This window comes from Hylobates moloch, unplaced genomic scaffold, assembly GCF_009828535.3.
Source record: "Hylobates moloch isolate HMO894 unplaced genomic scaffold, HMol_V3 SCAFFOLD_1, whole genome shotgun sequence".
NCBI classification, from domain to species: Eukaryota; Metazoa; Chordata; class Mammalia; order Primates; family Hylobatidae; genus Hylobates; species Hylobates moloch.
In genome coordinates this window covers 18,122,781-18,130,563 of record NW_026652276.1, presented here as the reverse complement: position 1 = coordinate 18,130,563, position 7,783 = coordinate 18,122,781, and the positions used below count along the sequence as shown (strand labels likewise).

Sequence of the window (7,783 nt, the reverse complement as noted above, 5' to 3'; positions counted from 1 at the left end):
ATCCCAACACTTTGGGAGGCCAAAGCAGACAGATCACTTGAGGTCAGGAGTTCGAGACAAGCCTGGCCAAAATGGCGAAATCCTGTCTCTACTAAAAATACAAAAATTAGCTAGGCGTGGTGACAGGCGCCTGTAGTCCCAGCTACTGGGGAGGCCGAGGCATGAAAATCGCTTGAACTTGGGAGGCAGAGGTTGCAGTGAACTGAGATCGCGCCATTGCACTCCAGGGGGTTAGAGCAAGACTGTCCCCCCCAAAAAAAACTAAATAAAGAAAATAAAAAAGATTCCACAAACATACCGTCTTGCCCAGCACTTCTTTGTACAAACTATGATTCAATGTTTTTAGTCTCAATCTCACTGATGGAGAAATTGAGGATCAGAGAGTTTAAGCAACTTGATTAAGGTCATAAAGTTAATGAGAGACATAGTTGAACCCGGTACATAGATCTTTTGACCCATGTCACTCATACTTTCTCCCATCAACTATTGTCTTCTGTGGTCCAAAGTATAATTAGCAAAAGAGAGAAGAATTAGCTTCAATATGCAAGATCAAACATTGAATATATTTATGTTTACTTACAATATTTGATCAACCATCATCACCTGGAGGTGTTAGCAAAATGTATAGTTCTTTTCCTCAGGCAGAAAATAAAATAGGGCTTGTTTCTGGTCCAGTGGGTCCAAGACGATGGAGCCAGGTGCCTGTCCCAAGGACCCCTGGGTAAAGGTGGAGTATGTCTACAGCTACAAAAGCTCAGACCTGAAATATTTTATAGAAAGCACCCACAATGGGACGGTAGTGTCTAGAGCTAATAGCATCGGTTCCACCAGTGCCTCTTCCATCCCCAACATAGATGAGGAGGACAGTGATTACCACCAAGAGTCCTACAAGGACCGGTAGTGGTGAGCACACACTGAGGCTGAGCAGAAGAGGAAGGATGTCATCAAGAGAGGCTGTGATGACCTTCAGACCATCATCCCCACATGCCAGCAGCAGGACTCCTGTATTGGCTCCCGAAAGCTCAGCAAAGCCATCATTCTACAAAAGACCATTGACTACACTCAGTTTTTGCACAAGGAGAAGTAAATGCAGGAGGAGGAGGTGTCCACACTATGCAAGGACCTCACGACCCTAAAGATCCTGAAAGGGAACGATGAGCAGATTGTGAAGGCACACCAGGACAACCCCGTGAGGGGAGGGCCAGGCCTCTGACCAAGTCAAGGTCAGTGTGTTTCGAGGTATCATGGACTCCCCGTTGCAGTCCTTCAATGCCTTCATCTCTGTGACCAACTTCCAGGAGCTGTCGGCCTGTGTCTTCAGCTAGATTGAGGAGCACTGCAAGCCACAAGCCATGGGAGATCATGATTGGCGTCCAGCACCAATTGAAAAACCAGCTTTACTGACCAGTTCTTGTAAACCTGCAGAACAGCAAACAAGAGGCCCTTGAGTCGCTATTTGGCCACTGAGCAGCTGGACCCATGAGACTGGACTGCAACAGCTCACCTTGGTCAGATTGTTTCGCTTGGTATTTGTGTTTTTTCAGCCCCATTGTATCTTCAGCAGGGCTAGGGTGTTTGTTTTGTGAAAGCTTTTGATTAATTTACTATATTGACCATAAAACTCAAACTTACCCAGTCCTTCCCCTTCCCATGGAAGTCCTTGGGATGGGAGTCTGCCCTTGACACCCCAAAGAGCTCATGGCTTCTCAGCCCTTTCTCCAAGCCTCAGATTTCTGCTCATGATCTACATATATTTGGAGACTGTTTGCCTCTGTTTTGGTCTCTTGGGCAACATTTGGCCTAAGTTTGGCCATTTTGGCAGTAGCTGGAGAAAAAGAGTAAGAAGAAATATTGCCATAGCCATGAAGAGTGAAAGACTGACTACCTTGTGCTTGAACTAGGGCTGCCTGGTCAGTCCAAGGTGAGGCCAAGGGCTTTCTGGCCATCTTAGGGCAAGGCTACCAGGTTCTCCTCCTAGCCTCATATTCCATCACATCCTTCCTCCTCTGCTCTGCTGGTGTTGGGAAAGCAGCCTCCCTCTCAATTCCCGCCTTCTCAGTTCCCACAGGATGTGGTGCTGCGTGGCAGAGGCAGGTGTGCCACAGCACCACATATTTGAAATGTTTTATTTTTCTCAACACCAATACAATTTTGCTAAAGTTACTACTTTGGAATATTAACCGGGCCTCAAAGCCACCCTTGGCCTTTCTGTCAAGCATATCTGGTCCTGTCCCATGTCTCAATGTGGCCCGTGTTTCTCCCAGGACTTAGGGGTGGGGTTAAAGGTGCAGAAGATACTCAAAAGGTCTCCAGGGATACACAGGCTCAGGAGAATCCTGAGGGAAGCCTTGGGCTCCCCAGATGCTGGTGGATAGTAACCTCTCTCTATCCTAGTCCTCCAAGCTCACTTCTGCCTTCCTCAGGTTTCATATCTGGGAGGTTTGGCCATCCAGAGGAAATTAAATATTTTATATCCAATAAAATTATAATAATATTGTCAAATGCTGTCCTTTAAAAAAAGAAAAGACAGCTGGGCATGGTAGCTCACTCCTGTAATCCCAGCACTTTGGGAGGCTGAGGTGGGCAGATCACCTGAGGTCAGGAGTTCGAGACCAACCTGGCCAATGTGGTGAAACTTCATCTCTGCTAAAAATACAAAAATTAGCTGCATGTTATTACAGCGCACACCTGTAGTCCCAGCTACTTGGGAGGCTGAGGTAGGGGAATCGCTTGAGGCAGAGGTTGCAGTGAGCCGAGATCGTGCCACTGCACTCCAGCCTGGGCGACAGAGCGAGACTCCAACAAAAAAAGAGAAAAAAGATGTTCATCTCTTATTTTCCATTCATCATTCTCATGCCGTGATAGCCCCTCAGAAATATAACCTGATCTGGCATAGAAAAAACAAATGATAATGACCCAAACATTCACTAATTTAATTTTTACACTACAGCTTCCTATTTTTAAAGCATTATCACATTTATTCAAATCAGGAATTGGCAAATTGGTCTTTTCTATGAAAAATCAAATAGTACGTATTTCAGGCAGGCTGGATGATATAGCCTCTGTCACAACTCGCCAACTCTGCTGTTGTAACAGGAAAACAACCTGTTACCACATGTAAAAGAATAGGCTTGCCTGTGCTCTAATAAAACTTTATTTACTATAGCCATAGCTTTCTGACCAGATTCTGATCTAAATTACCACATGGCATCTTACAGTTCCTATACTTCATTAATGCAGGTAATAATGAAGGAGTGAACAATACAAAACAGCAAACTTAAGGCATGAGAATAATTTATAAGACTCTAATTTCTCAGAAAACAACGTGATGAACATTTTCCCTCCATCTTTATAATTGATATTAATATCTTGGACTGATAGATAAGTTCAAGATATGTTTTGAAAGAGAAGTAACAGCAAACAGAACTCACTAATAGATTAGATGTAAGTGGAGAATTAGTGTTGACTCCATGTTTTGCAGCATGAGAAAATGCTGATGCCACTTATTGCAATGAGAAAGACTAGGGAAGAATATATTTGATGAAAGATAGAATTAAAAATTCTGGATTGAAATGTTACTTTTGAAATGTCTATGAAACATAAAAGTAGAACTGCCTGGCCAGACATGGTGACTCATGCCTGTAATCCCAGCATTTTGGGAGGCCAAGGCAGGTGGATCACCTGAGGTCAGGAGTTTGAGACCAGCCTGGCCAATACAGCGAAACGTTGTCTCTACTCAAAATATAAAAATTAGCTGGGCATGATGGTGCATGCCAATAATCCCAGCTACTCCAGAGGACGAGGGAGGAGAATTGCTTGAACCCAGGAAGTGGATGTTGCAGTGAGCCAAGATCGCACCACTGCACTCCAGCCTGGGCAACAGAATGAAACTCCATCTCAAAAAAAACAAAAAAGTAGAACTGCCTTATAGACTGTTGCACTCAGAGAAGAGGTTTACACCAAAGAGATAAATTTGGGGGACATCAACTTATAGATGCCATTTCAAGCATGGAAATAGATGAAAATATCTAACCAGAGAATGTTAAAAGGATCTCAACGTGACTTCTGAATCATCCAAGAAAGGATAAGCATGTTCAGCATAGTTTACCAGTGCTAACAGGACTGTATTGTTTTCCTAATCTTGGTAAATCTATAATTCGTGTGCAGCAATAATCTATATTTCTATTCCCCAAATTGTTTTTTCAAATTTATTAAATCACATGGCATTTTTTCTTTTCTTTTCTTTTCTTTTTTTTTTAGGGGGGAAACAGAGTCTTAGTCTCTCGCCCAGGCTGGAGTGCAGTGGCATCATCTCAGCTTGCTGCAGCCTCCACCTCTCGGGTTCAAGCGATTCTCATGCCTCAGCCTCCCAAATAGCTGGGATTACAGGTGCACAACTCCATGCCCGGCTAATTTTTGTACTTTTAGTAGAGATGAGGTTTCACCATGTTGGCCAGGCTGGTCTCCAACTCCTGGCCTCAAGTGATCCTCCTGCCTCAGCCTCCCAAAGTGCTGAGATTACAGGCATGAACCACCATGCCCAGCCACATGTCCCTTTTTCTAAGAAATTTCTTGGAGTACATGTTCATCTAAACACAATTTAACTATGCTCACTGCCTGGGTAACAAGATCATTGGAACTCCAAGCCTCAGTGTCACACAATCTATAATAAAAGTGGAAATTAAAAAAAATAAAAAGTAAAAATGAAAATGCTCTACATATACCAATTTAATTTAATATTTTTTATAAATTTATTTTCTTATACTCATCACCTTTGGTTGTCCAATAAAAGAGTCAATATTAGTCTTCCTGGCATAAGGGGAAGCAGCAGATTTCAAAGAATGTCTGCAATTCAAATTCCAGCTGTATTTCACATCTATATACATAATATGCTCAACCCACTCCCTCTTGTGTAGTGTTACCTGCCCAGGGATAGGGGCAAATTCCCCACAGTTTAATAATTTGCAAAGAACAGAGACTCAGAATGGAGACTTTCTTGTCATCTGCTCAAACATTTTATCCTACACTTATACAAAATCACTCTCTACTTCAGGAAAGCAACAGAGAAAAAAAGGGGAACATTAGATAAAAGAAGAGTGAGAGTGCTCAAGATGATGGATTTAATGCGAACAACCATTCCTTTTTCTGGGGAGTGAGGAAAGGGGCAGTACAGTTCATCTTTCAGTATCATTGACTAGCTCCTATCAGACCAACCCTCCAGTAATTAACAACTATAAACTCTGAACACGGTACAAAAAAACAACCAATGGAGAGCACTGGAGGGGGAGAAAAGCAGGAAAAAAATGAAGTGGAACGCCATTTTGACTCAGCGAGCTCAAGTGATCCGCCAACCTCGGCCTACCAAAGTGCTGAGATTACAGGCGTGAGCCACCACACCCGGCCAAAAAGAGAAAATCTTAACAGCAGACAAAGAAAATGCACACTCTGCACACAAAGGAACAAGAATCAAAGTACTGACTTCTCATCAGAAACACTGGAGGCCAGAGGACAATGTATGGTTAAAATGCTGAAACAATTTTTTTAATTCAATGCGAAATTTTATCTTCAGCAAAAAATCCTTAAAAAATCAAGGTCAAATAAAGACATTTTCAGATAAGGGGAAAAATCTCTTTTCGATGAAACTATTGTCTTTCAGATAAGAGAAAATATTTCATAACCTACAGACCTGCACTGTCAAAAATGCTAAAAGGATTTCTTTAGGTGGAAGGAAAATGAAACCAGATGAAAATCTAAATCTTTAGGAAATAATAAAGAGCATCAGAGTTACTAAATATATGCAAATATATTAAAGATGATTTTTCCTCTTTTTTAAAAAAAGTATATGACTATTTTAAAGAACACATTGATCCTAATGTTTAAAGTTGACTGATTTTCTTTTACTTTTTATCTAAATGTGTCAAGATTCAATCTTAAAAGGTCATCAAATATTTGCTGGCATAAAACTGACTTTTGAATAGAATGTGATTATTATTTCCTGAAGTTAAATATACATTTTCTATCAACATTTACTTGTCATTCACTCTATTTGGATTTTTTTCCTTTGTAGAAAAATGTGTTTAGAGTTGATAAATTTAGCAGGCTTCTAGCCTAATAGGATTATTCTCAGAACATCTCTTTTAAAAGGGAGAGATTTTCCTAATGGACTTCCATTTTGGGAGATTTCTGAGTTGTTAATCAATGAAGCAATAAGAAATGAACATACTGCCTCGTAGTCAGAACGCCCAGGTGCCAAGGAAATGTAAACTCTGCTATTTAAGTTAAAATAAAAATCAAAACATATTTAGATAAGGGTAAAATTCTTAGAGGAACACAACAAAATGTATCCCCTGCCAAAATTATAATGTAAAGTTCCTCCAAAACCATAATTTAAAAGTTTAGTTTAAAATGCCTTCAAATGCTGGTGGACAAAATTAAAGAAATTATGTACTATTCCAAATCCAGAGAAAAGTATCTAAAAATAAAGTAACTAAAGTTATATTACATTAAGTTTCTTTCAGTAATTTCTAGAAGTAAACAAAAAAATGTATTTTCCCGATTTCTGTGTTTGCCTGCTTGCTATTTTGTGCTAGATGCTCCATCAATGCACCAATGTCAACATATCAGCAATTAAACTCCATATGTTTATCTCAAAACATTTTTCTCTCTGCACTATGCACTCTATAGTATGACCATCTTCTTTGTCTCTGAAGTTCCAAACCTAAAAATTATCTTTGATTCCACCCTCACCCCTTATCAAAGGATTTACCTTGCCCTATTTTTTTCTTCGCAAAGTCTCTGTGAGCTTGCTTTTTCTTTCCCTCACCCCTTCCTCCAATCTAATTTAGGCTATAAAATATTTAACTTGGAGCCCCAAGAAGCTTAGATTTAAGGATAAGGAGTACAGAGGTAAAGAAGATTTGTCTGTGCCTTAATAATAACTGATGTGTATTGAACATTTAAATTACTTCATCTGCCTGTTGCGGTGGCTCACGCCTGTAATCCCAACACTTTGGGAAGCCAAGGCAGGTGGATCACTTGAGGTCAGGAGTTTGAGACCAGCGTGGCCAACATGATGACATACCTGTCTCTACTAAAAATACAAAAATTAGCCGGAGGTAGTGGTAGGCACCTGTAACCCCAGCTACTGGGGAGGCTGAGGCAGGAGAATCGCTTGAACCCAGGAAGCAGAGGTTGCAGTGAGCCGAGATTGCACCACTGCACTCCAGCCTGGGCTTCTGACTGAGGCCCTGTCTTAAAATAAATAAATAAATAATCCTTATCATAACTCTGTGAGGTAGACACTATTGGGGATGGGATTTATGGTGTTTTTTAAAATACAGATTTAAGGGGTACAAGTGCAGTTTGGTTACATGGATATATTGCGTGGTCATAAAGTGTGGACTTTTAGCATAAACATTACCTGCCTAGTGTACACTGTACCCGTTAGAGAATTTCTTATCCCTCACCCCGCCTCCCACTTTTCGGAGTCTCCAATATCTATTTTTCCACTCTCTGTGTTCATGTGTACACACTTTTCAGCTCCCACTTACAAGTGAGAACATACAGTGGGAAGACTAAGGTATACAGAAATTAAGTACCTGTCCTAGGTAACACATGTATGTATAATAAGCGGGGTCTTGATAAAAACAGAGTCTGAGTCTACAGCTTAAGTCTTAACCAGTTCAATATTGCCTTCCAGAGCCAGGTACTACCTACTTCCAGGCCAGTAGGTAGTTTGATGGCATCACTATGCCTCTATTCCTTGCCAAGGCCTTTTCAAATC

General features: G+C 40.9%; 1 pseudogene; it reads left to right on the top strand.

The window, feature by feature from the left end:
* Positions 1–688: 688 nt before the first annotated feature.
* LOC116809449 (max-like protein X) lies at positions 689–1,404 on the top strand (annotated as a pseudogene).
* The last annotated feature ends 6,379 nt before the right edge of the window (positions 1,405–7,783 follow it).